Source organism: Pistacia vera, unplaced genomic scaffold (assembly GCF_008641045.1).
Source record: "Pistacia vera cultivar Batoury unplaced genomic scaffold, PisVer_v2 Contig94, whole genome shotgun sequence".
NCBI classification, from domain to species: domain Eukaryota; kingdom Viridiplantae; phylum Streptophyta; class Magnoliopsida; order Sapindales; family Anacardiaceae; genus Pistacia; species Pistacia vera.
Window position 1 is genome coordinate 380,015 of NW_022196823.1, and position 16,146 is coordinate 396,160.

The window sequence follows — 16,146 nt, forward strand, 5'->3', positions numbered from 1 at the left end:
TGGAGGCGGCAGTAAAATTTCAGAAAGCTTTTGAGTTGTTGGAAATAGAGGATAGTAAGTATTCAAATGAGCTTAGCATGGGGAAAGGTTTAAGGTTTGCCTACATGCATTGATTGGAGTATGACGATACTTATTGCCTTTTTTGAAAGTCTTTTGATACAACTCTACGTGTCTCTGGCTCACTTTATTTCACGAGTAATTCTTACATGCGGGACATTTTTGGCGTTGGATTGAAGATTTCAAAATGGTGTAGAAGTGTAGATCCTGGGTTACATGCTATGGCTCTAAGATGAAGGGGAAATATGATAAATATTGGTCAAAATTAATAATGTCAACCTCATGTATTCTTGCACAGGTACTAGATCCGAGACACAAGTTAGAATATGTGAACTGGGTTATTAATGAGTCTTTTGATACGGATCTTGCTGAGAGGTTGAAAACAAGTGAAAGAAGTTTTGGTGGCTTTATTTGAGCAATATAGATCGTTTAAGGTGGTCCCTAGTGCTCAACCAGTGAGCAGACCGAGTTGCAATGGAGATTGATGTTGATGATGTAGATCTTGATACTGAGGAGTTTATGAAGGTATGTATAAAGAGAAACATGTTGGACAAAAGTTGTGAATGACAAAACAGAGTTGGACAAATATTTAGCGGACGATTGTGAAAGACAACAAGAGTTTTGAATCTTGCAATGGTGGAAGTTAATTCAACAAAATATGGAGCTCTGTCTATGATAGTACAAGATGTATGGCTATGCCTACTCTACTACCGTTGCATCTGAGTCAGCTTTCAGTACGGGGGTCGTGTATTGGATCCATTTCATACTCCCTCACTCCCAAGATGGTGGAGGCTCTTATTTGTACACAGGATGGTGTTTCGGGCTTCGCGTGTACCATTCATCATAGAGGAGAGCTTGGACGAATTCAAAACTTGACAAGGGTTAAATGTTTCATTTACTTATATTTTTTTGGTTATTTATTTGATTATTTCTTGTTTTTGTTAATAATTTTGCAAATATAACCTATCTATTGTGCTTGTCCAATTATTTGTAGAAATTGCGGTTTCGGATTGGAAAGCACAAGTCATATGGTGATTGAATGATAGCCCAATATATGAGGTATATTACTTTTGATTTTATAAGCTGGTTTGTTAATATTCTGATCTCATTTCTTATTATTTTATAGCTGGTTTGTTAAGATTGTTGATCAATAAGTATTCAGTTTGACATATTTGATTTGTTGAGTAATTGACACGGTTTTGGGACTTATAAATTGAATAATTTTTCTGTTTAAAAGATTGTGACAGAGACAATAAGTATCAGTTTGACATGTTTGATTTGTTGAGTAATTGACACGGTTTTGGGACTCATAAAAATAATTTTTCTGTTTTAAAGAGTGTGACAGAGACAAAGTATTCAGTTTGACATGTTGATTTGTTGAGTAATTGCACGGTTTTGGGACTCATAAAATTGAATAATTTTTCTGTTTTAAAGACTGTACAGAGACAATAGTATTCAGTTTGACATGTTTGATTTGTTGAGTATGACACAGTTTTGGGACTCATAAAATGTCATATTCTAAGCTTACGATTTTTAAAAGATCATTACATTGTTTTAGGCAAAGCACCACATTCCAAAACCCGTAGAAGAATTAGTCAATTAGATGCCATTAATGTAGATAAACATATATCCTTACCTGCTTCGTGAATAGATTTCAGCTGTATTGCTATATATGATTGATGGCCTGATGAAATGATTTATACAGGCAGATTATCATTATATTATATATAAAAAGCATGTCTTATATTTATAAAATGTATCAATTAAAACCATTAATTATACGATTTTGACAGCCTTTTATGATTATATTAAAGTGTACATATGTAATGCCGATTTTGACAACCCTTTTGTGCAGTTCGGGCTGAGTTGAACTTGATAAAAATGGTGCCATGAACTTGGTTCGCTCTGTTATAATTGTTACTGTCTTTTAAATCATACTGTTGTTGCTCCATTATAAAAGTTTTGACTCTTGTATGTTTGTACTTTCAGTATCTGCTTTGCAATTTCTGTCGTAGATCCATGCACATGCACATATGGAGGGAGGAAGAACATAGATATGTCTGCTTCAGCCCAAGACTTCACCTTTCTATCATGGAAAAATCTTGAAGCTGGTCTCTGAAATAGAGAGGCTTTGCCTGCATGCTTTGGTCTTGGGTAGCGATTAGGCTAAATTTCTTGCATTAACTTCTTATTTAAGTATGCATATGTTTTAGGATTATTATTTTATATTGTAAGTTCATTCATCCACCAACGGACACGGAGACACTTACATAATCCCTCCAGATTTTGCACAGATTTTGAGCTAATTTGGGGAATTGGCAGTTTGGCACCTGTAATTTATTACCTTCAATCTGATTAACTACTTACATTTACAGATTAGGTGAAAAGAAAAAAAATAGAAAAGAAGAAGATACAGCTCAATAGGCTAGACCTGTAAATTAATAGACATTTTTTTTTTTAATCAAAACAATACAGGATATGGGATGATAGTAAAAGAAAATTACAAAACCCAATTATTGGAATATGTGTTAAAAGTTATTTTTGAAATGTATTAAAATTGATATTACAATAGGAAATTTTTTTTATCATAACATATAAAAAAAAGACAAAAATTTTTTTATTAATAAAACCGGTTTGCAAACCGGTTAACCGGATTGCAAACCGAAAATTCGGTTCGGTTTGCAAACCCGTTAATGCAAAAAACCGGACCGGTTTCGGTTTGCCATATGGTTTGAACCGAAAAACCGATTCGGTTACAAAATGCATGTATCCGGTTCGGTTAACTGGATTTTTGCAGCCCTATCTGGGGGGCGTGACCGAGGACGGTTCTTGTTTCGGATACCAGAGAGATGCCAATCAGAAAAGAAGAACTTTCGGTTTGCAAAGATTTTTCGCTCGAGGCAAAAGGGATTCTGGTGGCATCATCTGAAAAATTTGGGCTTTTATATGGACTATGAACCGACGTTTACCATCCCTCGGAATCGAAACGACGTCTTTCTCTCTCCGCGTTAAATGCGCCCAACGCCGCATTTAATGTTGTGATGAGGGTTGTCGTTTCGAGCGTGTCGCGCAATTAATGCTCTGTCAAAGTAATAACGAATCAGCACACAACACATTTAATGCGCCTGGCAGGCGCTTTAACACGTGCAAAGCGCCTGTCAACGCAGAAACGACCTCATTAAATCTCTATCCCTAAGGTATGGTAAGGAACGTCTGATGAAGTCGGGACGCCTGGGTGATGGTTGTCAGGTCGTTTGGGCGAGGTTTGTGCGAGGTCGCGTTCGCAAAATGCCCTATCTCGAGCTTCTTCCATTCAGGTCAGAATTATTAGAACCTCCAATCGCGGCATGACTTAGTTTCCAAGGTTCGATCCTCAAACCTTAAAAACTAGGGGACTTCTGTTATGCCTGAGAAATCAAGGGCTGACGTGGGAAATCACGTGATGGAGTGTGACCTGCTCTCGTCAGAATGGTAAGCGCACGTCAGGCCTACCAGACGCTGTGGAGCTCCCACGTGTCCATTCCCTGCTCCAAATCGTGTGAAATCAGCTTAGAAGGTGGGCAATGTGACGTAAAGCTGGATTTTGCCCTGACATTCGCATTAACCCACAGATTTAATGATGATTACTTGCACTCATCTCACTATAAAAAGGGGAAGACCCCTTCATTGGGGGGATTCGGCCTTTTTACTCTCTGAACTAGCTTTCTCTGTCTCTCTCTTGTACCTTTGTATTTACTTTTCCCTAATCATTTGTAAGTCAATCCACTGTTGCGACCTGACCCACGATACTAATACAACTATCAGTGGACATAGGATTTGCTACCTTAGCATCTGAACCACTTTAAAAAGCTCTCATTATTGCATTTGCTCTACGTATTACCCATAATCACGTGTGTCTCTTGGTCAACACAACGTTACGCACGTGTCGATTAGTTGGTGTCAAAATCACGCATCAACAGATCTTATTTCAACCTTTTATTTTTCGTGTTATATGTAACTTTCCGGTTGCAGTATTACCTGCAATATGTATAACTCAAAACCCAACTTTCTCAATCTCATGACTGTAATCAAGTATTTGTCTAGTTCTTAACCCTAGCTTTCCTTCTTCGCTTCCAATCTGCCTATAAGTCCCTAAAACAGTAGGGTAAATCTATTCTTACAACTAACATAAAGTAATGAAATTCTCTTCTCTAGCTGCTCTGAAAATATAATGCTTCTTGAGTTCCATACGATTATTGAAATCGAAGATCATAGTATTTTGGACATGGAAATTGATAGAAAATAATGATCAAGATTAGGCCTGGTCAACGAACCGAGCCGCTCGCTAGCCGGCTCGACTCGGCTCGTGAGACAAAACGAGCCGAGTTCGAGCCATACAAGGCTCGGCTCGTCCGGCTCGCGAGCTGCGCCTGGCTCGAAAAGGCGGGAGGGTTTTTGAGAATTTCTAAAACATTGGGACTTAACAAAATAATGCAAACAAGTTTTGAAAAATAACAAACTAGCCCCCATTATTAAAATCCCCAAATCGCGAAAATTCATTCACACTCGAACCCTTGCCGTCAAATTTGAATCAAATCCTCCCAAAGTGTTGATTTGCGGCCAGATCTTGTTCATCTTCGTTAGCTTCGCCGGATCTTCGCCGGATATTGTTCATCTTCGACGGACCTTCGGCTGCCGTTGGATCTTCATCATCTTTGTTGGATTTTCGTCAGATCTTAACTGGATATCGTCGGTTCGTCGTCAGTCCTAGCTGGATATCGTCGGTTCGTCGTCAGTCCTGGCTGGATATCGTCGGTTCGTCATCAATCCTGGTTCGTCATTGTTTGTTTGGGGTTTGGGGTTTCTTCAATTTTTGTCAAATTTTAACTTGTTTTTCGTGATTTGTTCGTTTGTAACAGGGGGCTTTTTCCGGTGAAAGAATTCAGGAAGAGCAGTCTGTGAAGAGTAGTGCCATGGTGGTGTTGCTGTGAAACCCATACAAGGTTAATGCTTGTGTATATGTGAAGAGTAGTGCCGCGTATGGGTCTGTTTGACTGTTTATTTAAATTGCTTTAGTGTCATTCAAATGGTTTGTGAATTGTGATTGTGGTTGGGTTGGGAAAAAATTCCAATTGCAGTTTGTTAATGGTTGACTTGTTGTTATTGAATTATTGTGGTTTGTGGGAATGTGGTTATGGCGTTTTGCATTTGGTGGTGGGGGCTGGCCGNCATTTATATTTTAGTAAGAGTTGCAGGCTTTATATAAGGAGGACACAATCTATGGAATCTTCTAATTATGTCCGTTGTTTCTGATTTTTCCATCAAGCTCAGAAAAGTCAGAGGTCGGCGAGGTTATAGCCTAACCCAGAATCAGTTCGGCTTAATCAATTGTCTGACCCAGTATAAGCTCATCGAGATGAGCTCGACCTAGCGTAAGCTAGTCGCGACCAATTTTGACAATTGTTCAACCAACTCACAGATAACCTCAAATCCCAGATATCTTAGAAGGGATCAGATCGACAGCAATCTTGGCACAACCTCAACGCTCAATCACGAGAGTATCAGAGTTGCATTTCAATCTTAATTGTAATCCCTTTATTTTTGCTTTTCTTTTGTACAAAATCTGTATATAAACCCCCTCCAATGATGAGAAAGGGGTTAGCAAATTGTCTTAGAAATATCATTCTAAGCTTTCACAGCAAATACAAAAACAGTGGACATAGGCTTATGATAAAAACTTGTTGAACCACTTTAAAAACTTTCTTGTCATTTTACTTTACTGCATTCCATTCATACATTGCTGATTATCCTTAATCATGCACACATCAGTTTTGATTTCGTCAATGTTAATCGGATGGCTCTAGTTGGTGCAAATCTTGTATCAACATTTTGGCGCTAGAAAGAGGGCCTCTGCCAAATTTCATAATTTTTGGCAATCAATTTCAGTGACCTATTCACCTGAAATTCCCAATGGCCCGTACCAAATTAAAGACCAATATAAGAAACCGTAAAAACATGGAAACCGCCAATCAGGAGGTTCATTAGACCGTGCCTTCAAGTCAACCATCATTACTATCGATGCAGCAGGCCGCAAACCAGTAGGGGGTAGGGACATGAAACCCGAGAATGGGCAACTAGTGGAGATGATCAGAACAATGATTGCATAGACGGTGCAATAGAACATGGCTAGGTTTGGAAACCAGCAATCAACCCTTCAAGATCTTGACCAGTCACGCTTCATCGATGTCATCCCAACAGGTCATAATTCAGTCAGCAACCAATCTGGTTCGTAAGAACTAAGGAATGATCAACAACCCTGACACCATTGGGCACATTCGAATCATGAACGAGGATCCTGTGGACAAACTAACCCTTGGAGGTGACCAGGCAAACAGCCCATGAGGGAGGATGAAGGCAATGGTCGCTAGAGGGATACTCAACCTGCTCGACGATATCCCCAACATTAGTGTCCCGATTTTAACCCACGCCATAGATAGGCTCAGATCTCGCTAGATTGCGAGATGAGTAACGGGCGCCAATCTGGCAATGATCGACATTTTAGTTTTAACTAACATCACGAGCAACGCACTGATGAGTATGATAGCACCTACCAACCCAACCATCATGCCTTAACTTCATGCACCACTACGTATAATGGAAGAGGTTTACAAGCAATAGATCTCTGAACTCATTTGCTCAAGGTAGGGCTGAATAGGGTCAGCCAGAGTAATCCCTATAACGAAGACTTAGATCGGCTGCAAAAAATGCTCAATGATCTAAGAGCCTGCCAGACAGCTACAGCGAAAGAAACAGTAAGCTCTCCATTCATAGAGGAAGTTCGACAGGCCTCGCTTCCCCAGGGATTTAGGGTGCCAGAAAGCAAGTTCAATAGGAAAGGGGATCCTAGAGACCACTTTAACTATTTCAATGACTTGATGAAGCTACATAAGGTCTGTGACATGGCAAAGTGTTGCTACTTTATAGTCACATTGTTAGGGGATGCCAATAGGTGGTACAAAGGCTCAAAACAAACTCGATTAAGTCTTGGCAACCGTTCTCCTCATTGTACCTATAATAATTCCAAACGAGGAGACAGTTTGCAATGTTGCTCAGCTATGTGAGCAATATTCATCAGGAAATAGATGAAACACTGACTTCGTATTTAATGAGGTTCCAAAATGAGCAGGCAAAGGTCGTGGATGCACCAGAAGAGTCGATCTGGGCTTTGCTAATTGTAGGTATAAGGCTGCAAACGGAGTTGTGGAAAGAACTTCAAAGTGAAGACCATGTGAGCCTAGCAAAATTCTATCAAATAGCCACTAAACATTAGCGAGTGGAAAGCTCGCTAGCGACCTTAGCTAAAAGCTCTCCAAGAAGAGCCCCATACAGGCGACAAGATCACTCATTAGATAAACAGAGGGGCCAAGACCACATGACAGGGACCATAGTAGGTTTTAAAAGAGGCAGAAAACAAAAAATCGTGGGAAAGTTAACCTTTCCCATGATATGCAGAGTACACCCCCCTCACTCAAGACATAGCTCATATATATGAAGTCTCCCATGAACCTAAGAAACTACCTGCTGCACCAGAAAGGATTAAGGGGGAGGGGGGGGTGGTTTGGGTAGAAGAGATCGTTAGAAATATTGTCGATATCACCGGGACATTGGGCACAACACCAATTAGTGTCAGACTCTAAAAGATGCCATCGAAGATCTGATACGAAGGGGCCACCTGAAAGAATTTGTCAAAGAGGCGCTAACTTATGAAAATGTAGACGAGTAGAATAATCGAATCCAGCAAGCCCCGACCAACAATGAAGTTCTAATGGGTATGATCTATGGGGGTCCCGACATTGTAGGGAGCTCAAGGCGCTCTTGGGAGCAATATGCATGAGAGGCCAAGACAGACTCGTTCCCCCAAGTAATGAGTTGTGAACAAAAGCCGCCAAAACGGCCTAGGCAAAAGAGTGAGGTGATAGGATTCATTATGGAAGAATGTGAGGAATCTCCCTGCAACAATCATGATGCGATTGTAATCGCAGCAAGGATCGGCATGCTTGAGTACTCAGGATAATGGTTGACAATGGCAGTGCAGCAAATATCATTTTCTTTGGAGCTTACTAAGAAATAAGGTTGCCAGAGTGAGACTTAAAGGCGTGTCTGTGAGACTTAAAGGCATGTCCATCACCACTCTATGGATTCAACGGAGATATCCTAGTCCCTAAAGGAATAATTGACTTGCCCATGACTCTAGCGATAGAGCCCAAGATATCCGACCCATCATTGTTGGAAGACCGATACTGGATGATCCGTGTACAGTCACCTGGGTACGATGCCAAGCAACGAGGTTCCCAACTCCAAGCGGGGTTGCAATAATCAGTAGTTGCAAGAAAGAATCTCGAGAATGCTATAACCGAGCCATTCATGCTGCACTAAAATGGTCGCTCCCGAGAACCATGGTCATTGTTGAGTCTGAACCAAAGCCCAGACCTCTGGACCGCAGTAGGGCCATGATGAGGACTTGGAAATGCACTCATACTTAGTGATTTTAAGGGTATTTTGTGTGGGAACTAGGTTTAATTGATTAATTTTACTTAATTTCTATATCTTTTTTACTTTCTAGAATCACGGGTATGTTTTGTGAATTTTCAAGTATTTACGTGCTGAAAATGAGGATTTCAAGTATGCACATTGAAGAGTAAAGAATTAGAATCATCTGGGAACAAATGGTTTGAGAATTGGAGCTCAAATGAAGAAGTTATGGATTTTTTAAGATTGTTTGCAGCACAAAAACTATTCCCACACCGCAGCGGAACTATTTTCTTCTTGTACTTCATGGTTTTCAAGATTTTAAGGTTTGATTTCCTTATGATCATGTGTAGCAAAATACTTTTCTAGGGATCCAATGTAGCCTAATTAGAAGGTTTTATGTCTTTATTAATTCTATTTGTCTTATCAATCCATTGCAATTCTAGTTTTATTCATTATCCTTTATTCAATCTTTAATTGACGTTAGTGCTTGATCACCTTTAATGTTAATTAATTGATTGTTTGAGACAAGGTTAGACTACACACCATAGCTAATCTTGAATAGCTCGTGTGAATGAATTATTAGTATTTTATGTATACGCCCTGACAGAATGCTAATTGGTTCATGATTTCTTGAATGATTAGTATTTGTGCATACACATTGATAGATGTGCCTTTATTCATGATTTCGAGTGCTCTTGTGTTTAATGGGTTTTTAATCATTAGGCTAGACTGTACGCCCTAGCTAGTGTAAAACCCCCCTCCAGTCAGGTATCCTCTGAATATCCCTCAATGAGAATCCCGGGGATACATGTCTGGAGAATGAGTTGTATTTAGAAAAAAAACCTGTGTAAGGATAATAATAATAATATCCAAAACATGCATATAAAACGTCATGCAGGATCCAAACTTATAATTTAGAAACTTTAAGAATTTATCTGAAAATTACACAATCAAAACATATTTATAGGGTGGAAGCTTCCAAAGGTGTTTCACAAACATTTATCATTTACATTATTTACATCAAAATAAAAACATCAAGATGACAATAAATCATCTCCCCTCACATGTAGCCCCGCTGTCTCTAGCATCATTCGCTTCTGGTCTACCTGTAAAGCAATGAACAATAAAAGGGTTAGCGCTAATCGCTTAGTAAGGAATGATCCATTGCATTCTAAATATGCTATTTGACCTTCATTTAAACATATTTGTTAACATACCACTTATCTTTTACATCTAGGGATACTTCCCTTTTTTTTCCTTTCTATGTCATATGTCTTTCATCATTTTATCCCATGGCTATATAAACATCAATGCATACACATACAAATAAGTATGTAAACATAGTACACACACATTACATGTCATGATATAACATCTAAATATCATCTAACATGAGTACAAATCATCTCATGATGTAAATAACATCATAACTCATGTAATGCAACTAAATGCATATGAAGCATTTAACGTGTAGCCGATCAGATTTTTCTTAGCATCTTAAGCACTTCATATCATCTAGCCTTATATTCATGTAGAGCTCATATAATCGGGAGGCGTGCTTACACGTTATTTAACATCTAAAGCATATATTCATCTTTCCTCAACCAGTATATGAGGATATGCTTACGCGTTTCTCATCATGTCTATATGCATCTCTAACATCTTATGGCATGTAAATACATATTTTGGTGAGCTTAATACTTTTAATTCATCTATGGATTATCAATTCATCTATAGATTATCAATCCATTTACATTACCTCTTGCTCACATACATCATCTTAAAACATGTATTACATTGCATCTTTATGCCATTTCATAACATTAATCATGCATTGACATCATGCAATAAGTAAAATAAATGAGTTCAACTACACTTGCCATAAACTAATTCTATGCCTTAAAGCCTTAATTTAAGGTTTCATAAAAATCTACAAACCCTAGCATAATCCCTAAAGTCATGGAAGGTTCTTCCTTACCTTTTTAAAGAATTTCTCCAACAAATCCTTTGCCTTTGTCTTCTTTTACACCTTAATCCTACACATATAACATTACACCTCAACATCTACTTCAAATCTTCAAATCACATCAAAACTAGGGTTTTTAATCCTTACCTTAAACCCTTCAAATTGAAGATCCAAGGCTCCTATCTTGTTCTCCTTGAAAAATTATGCAAAACTCCTTTAAAACTTAGAGAAGGAAAGCTTGTTTCATGGAAGATTTGAGAGAAAATGGAAGAAATGTTGAAAAAATGCTCTCTCCTTTGGCTTGAACGAATTTCAACTCATTTATAGGAAAATATTTCATTAATTTTCCAAAATTATGCTATTGACCCAATTATTTTAATTGTATAACTCATAAGTCCTTAATTTTTCATATAAGGGCATTTTGGTCATTTCACACTAAACATAATTATTACTTAATTAATGCCATTAAATGTAATGAAGCCTACTCATCCTTCACTTTTTCAATGCTTATCCATAGGCAAAATGACTATTTTGCTCCTAATGCCTTTCCATGGATTATTGATTCATATCGTTCTAAATGAATCGACTATTTTGCCCGTAGTTAGATTTTATGCTTTTTAACATAAAATTAACATCTAAAGGACTATTTTGAGTTAGGAACATACCTTTGACATCTTGGGTATTATAGCTAGTCTCATGTTAAAGATACTAGGTTAATCCCGAACATCTTGCGGTAATACCTTAATTATGTGAGTGCGAACCCTAGAAATTGGATTGTGATAATAATAGTTTGATAGTTGGCATAAAACTAGATTATTATGATGAAATTGGATACCGAGGTTGTAGTTCATTGGTTCTTAAATTAGTTTTTATTGGTGTTATTTTGGCTCAGTCAGAATTAGTTAATTTTTATTTTCTTTTTACATTTAGTTTTAATCTCTAGTTCTTTAATTTGCTTGAATTTATTTGTTTAATTAAGGCATAGTTATTAGGATTACTTAATAACTTACAAATCTCTATGGGATCGACCCTTGCTTTTGCACACTATATTGCAATAGAGATTTGTGCACTTACGAGGAAGTAAAATGTTCGTCAGCCCAACAGAAGAGTTGCGAGAAGTATTTGTCAGTGAGGAAGACCTAACTAGTGTGCTGAAAATTGGCAGCATTCTGAGCGACAAATTGGCAAATAATCTTGTGGGGTTCCTAAAGAATAACCTTGACATGTTCGCTATATATGCGAACATGGTGGGGATTAGCCCTGAGGTAATGTGCCACATATTAAACGTTGACCCAAGCGCTTGACCAATTAGATAGAAGAGAAAATCTATGGATGCTGAGCGATCCATAGCTCTCAAGGATGAAGTTGATAAGCTCCTAAACATCAACTTCATTAGGGAAGTAAAGTACCCAGGCTGGCTCGCCACCTGGTCTTGGTGAAAAAGTTGAATGGCAAGTGACGGACTTGCGTCGACTTCACTAATTTGAACAAGGCCTATCCCAAAGACAGCTTTCTGCTATCCCGAATTGACCAATTAGTAGATGTGATAGTTGGGAATGGACTACTAAGCTTCACGGATACATACTCAAGATACAATAAAATCTTGATGTACCAGCTCGATGAAGAACATACCTCCTTTATTGTTGACTGGGGTCTTTATTGTTACAGGGTAATCTTGTTTAGCCTGAAGAACGCTGGAGCGACCTATCATAGTTGGTGGACAAAATGTTCGCTGAGTAAATTGGCAATACAATGGAGGTATACATTGATGACATGCTCATCAAATCAAAGGTCACCAAAAGCCATATTGAGCACTCGGGGGAAATGTTCGANATTATTAAAATCCCTAAATCGTTGATTTTCGTCGACAGATGAAATTGTGTTGTAAAACTAATCCCAAATCACGATTTTCGTCTCCGTCATTTGGACAACATTTTCATCAGATTTTCGTCATCAAATTCTTCCACCTTCTTCTTAGTCGGATTTTCGTTGCATTTCTCTGTTCGTCGCGATTTCTTTGCATCTCTCTGTTCACCGTGAAACGGATCTGTGACGCCGTCGACCGTCGATTTCTCGAGGTAAGGTTGTTCGTTTTGGCTTTGTTCTTCGGTTGTTGTTGCTTGTGAAACCCATATGTGATTGATTTTTGTGAACGATATCAATGAAATTTTAAGTTAGTTTTTCGTGAATTCTTTGTCTCTAACAGGGGGCTTTTCCGGTGAAACAATTTAGGGAAGAGCAGTCTACCGTGTTGTGGTCATTAACCGTCGTGGTGTTGCTGTGAAACCCATACAAGAATTGTTGAGCCCTTGATCTGGTATCATGGATTCCTGGTTAATGTTTGTGTACTGTCTGTGAAGAGCAGTCTGCCGTGTAAATTGCCAGTCTATTTCATTGTTTGTTTAAATTGCTTTACTGAATTTGTTATTGTTTGTGGTTGTGGTTGTGGTTGTGTTGTGGACTTGTGGGACAAAATTGAAATTGCAAAGGAGTTTGTTAATTTGTTTGCGAACTGTGGTTTTGGTTATAGACTTCTACTTGTGGGAATTTGTTTTACAGTAGATAGTAGAAGGGCAATTTATAAATTTGTTTATGGTTGTGGTTCTACATTTGGTGGTGGGGATTGGGGGCTTTGTTATATATTAAATTGCAAAAGGGTAAAGGTGTAATGTAAAATGGCAAAAGGGTAAAGGGCAGTGTAATGTAAAATCGCAAAAGGGTCAAGGGCAGTGTAATAACTAATGGCAAAAGGGTCAATGGCAATATAATATCATGGATGATAATGTTTAGAATGAAAAAGAAAGTTTCTTGGTGCTCTTGGAAAGTGTTCGAAAGGATAGTTTGAAAAGTATAACAATAAAATATAAAATTATTTGGCATATGGGGAGAAATCTTGGACTAAAAAGTTGGAAAGAGATTTATAAATCTGATGGTTTATAAATCTCTAAAGAATCTTTTCAAGGGTGGGTCTAGTAATCATGTTAGTCCTCCTTAGACTAAACAAAGTTGAGGAATTAAAATTGTTGAATGGTAAAGGGCAGTGAAGAGTAAATTGCAGAAGGGTATAGGGTAGTAAAGACTATATTGCAAAAGGGTAAAGGGGCTTTGTTATATATTAAATTGCAAAAGGGTGAAGGGTAGTGAAGACTAAATTGTGTTTGGTGGTGGGGACCAGGGGCTTTGTGCGTTTTGAAGGAATCTTTAATTTGGTAGAATAAATAGGCATAAGACATATAATTCTAAATTGTATTAAAGACATTATGATTTATGTAGTAGAATAAATAAGAATAAGACATATAATTCTACAAAGTCATTTAAAGAATAAATGGGTTTAAATGAATAAATAGAGCATTTAATTCTTCAACCAACATCTCTAATTAAAGAATAAATGAATGTTGGGATGTATTGGTGACAATTAATATTGGTGTGCAATGTATAATGTATTGGTTTGATGTGTGTGCAATGTAATAGTTTTACATTATTTCATATTGGTTTTGCATTAAATTGCTGATTTTTTTTTTCCATTTATAGGTTTGTAAATGGAGGGTAATTCCTCAAGTACCCCTACAATACAAGATACAATAACCAATACACCTGACGGTAACCTTAACTTGAATGCAACCACAATAAATAAGGAGCAAAGTATTAGTAGCCCGGATAATGGTGATGAAAATAAAAATCCAATTCAGAAGAAAAAAAGAGCGAAGACATCAGTGGTATGGACGGAGTTCAAGGAGGTGGTACTCCCTATTGGTACCAAAAGGCAGAGTGTATCCATTGCAAAGTAAAGTTGTGTATTAATGCCACCGGAAGCACCACCCAGTTTAATAGACATTTAAGCTGGTGTTTAAGGAGAAAAGCTTCCATGAGGCAACAACATATTAGTTTTCCGAGTGCTGGTAATGATGTTGCAACTACTATTTTGCCAGCTTTAAGTGGGAAGTTTGACATGTTGAAAATGAGGGAATTGATCGCCCATTAGGTGCTCATGCATGAGCATCCATTTACAGTTGTGGAGGAAGAGGGCTTGAACAATATGATGAAGTATGAGATTCCTGGATGGACTTTGGTTTCCCGCCATACTTGTAAAAAAGATTGTATGAAGGTATATGAAAGTGAGAAGGCCAAATTGAAGACTTTGTTGAAGATTGTGACAAAAATTAGTTTGATTATAGACTTATGGAATTCAAGGAATCAAAAGATGGAGTATATGGTGTTGACCGGGCTTTGGATAAATTGTACTTGGAGGCTGAATAGACGTATCCTCAACTTTTTTCGTATACCTCCTCCCAGACTGGTATTACGATTGCGGACGACATTTTCAACTGCCTGATGGGATGGGGAATTGAAAATAAGGTATATACTATTTATGTGGATAATGCTTCAAGTAATGATGTTGCGATTAAGGTTTTGAAGGAAAAATTTGAAGTTTCAGGGAAACTCCTTGTGGAGGTAAACTATTTCATGTGAGATGTTGTGCACACATCTTGAACCTGATTGTTTAAGATGGACTTTATCAAATTAGGCACATCATTGATGACATCCATGAGAGTGTGTTGTATATCAACAGTTCAGAAAGTAGGCTTAAGGTATTTTCTGAGATTGTTCAACAACATAAATTGCCATATCGGAAACTTATTCTCCATTGTAAAACAAGGTGGAATTCTACCTATGAAATGTTGGCAACGACAATTAAGTTCAAAAAGGTTTTTCCAAGATTGAAAGAGAGGGATATCAATTATCATAATAATCCGAGTGACGAAGATTGGGAGAAAGTGGAGAAAGTCTGCCAAATTTTAAAAGTATTCAGTGGTTCAACGAAACTCATTTTAGAAAGTGATTATCCGACGTCTAATTTATTCGTGAAGGAGGTGTGTGTAGTGAAATGTATGTTGGATAGTAAATGTGAATCTGAGATGATTTTATTAGAGTAATGGTTAGGAAAATGAAAGAGAAGTTTGATAAATATTGGGGGGAATGTAATGTATTGATGTCTGTGGTTGTTGTATTGGATCCTCAGTTAAAAATGAGGGTTATTCAGTGGGCATTCCCCAAGATGTATTATGAGGCAGAAGCGCGAGCAAATATGATGACGGTCCGGGATGCATTGTATGAGTTATATGGGGAGTATGTTCAAGCTAATCAAAGTGTGACTATCGCTCGTGCTTCTACATCACAAAGGGATGGACATGGAGCCATTGGTGAGGTGGTTGCGGTTGAGGGAACCGAGGCCTAGGATGATTTTACTAGTTTTCTAGACGTGGTTGAAACTGTTGAGCCTAGTAAGTCTGAGTTGGACTATTATTTGTGAGAGGGATGTCATAAGTGTGTGGGGGATCATGACTCATTTGATGCCTTATAGTGGTGAAGGGCAAATTCAACCAAGTATCCTATATTGTCTACGATGGCTCGTCAGATACTAGCCATCTCGATCACTACGGTTGCTTTAGAGTCTACATTCAGTGCTGGGAGTAGGGTTATTGATAGCTACGGTGGAGATGTTGTTATGTGGATGTGACTGGTGTCGCACTTTGAATGGAGTGAAGAAAGGGTGCAAAGTAAGTTCCATTGATTACATGTTTTGATTAATTCAATATTTAAAATTACTTTAT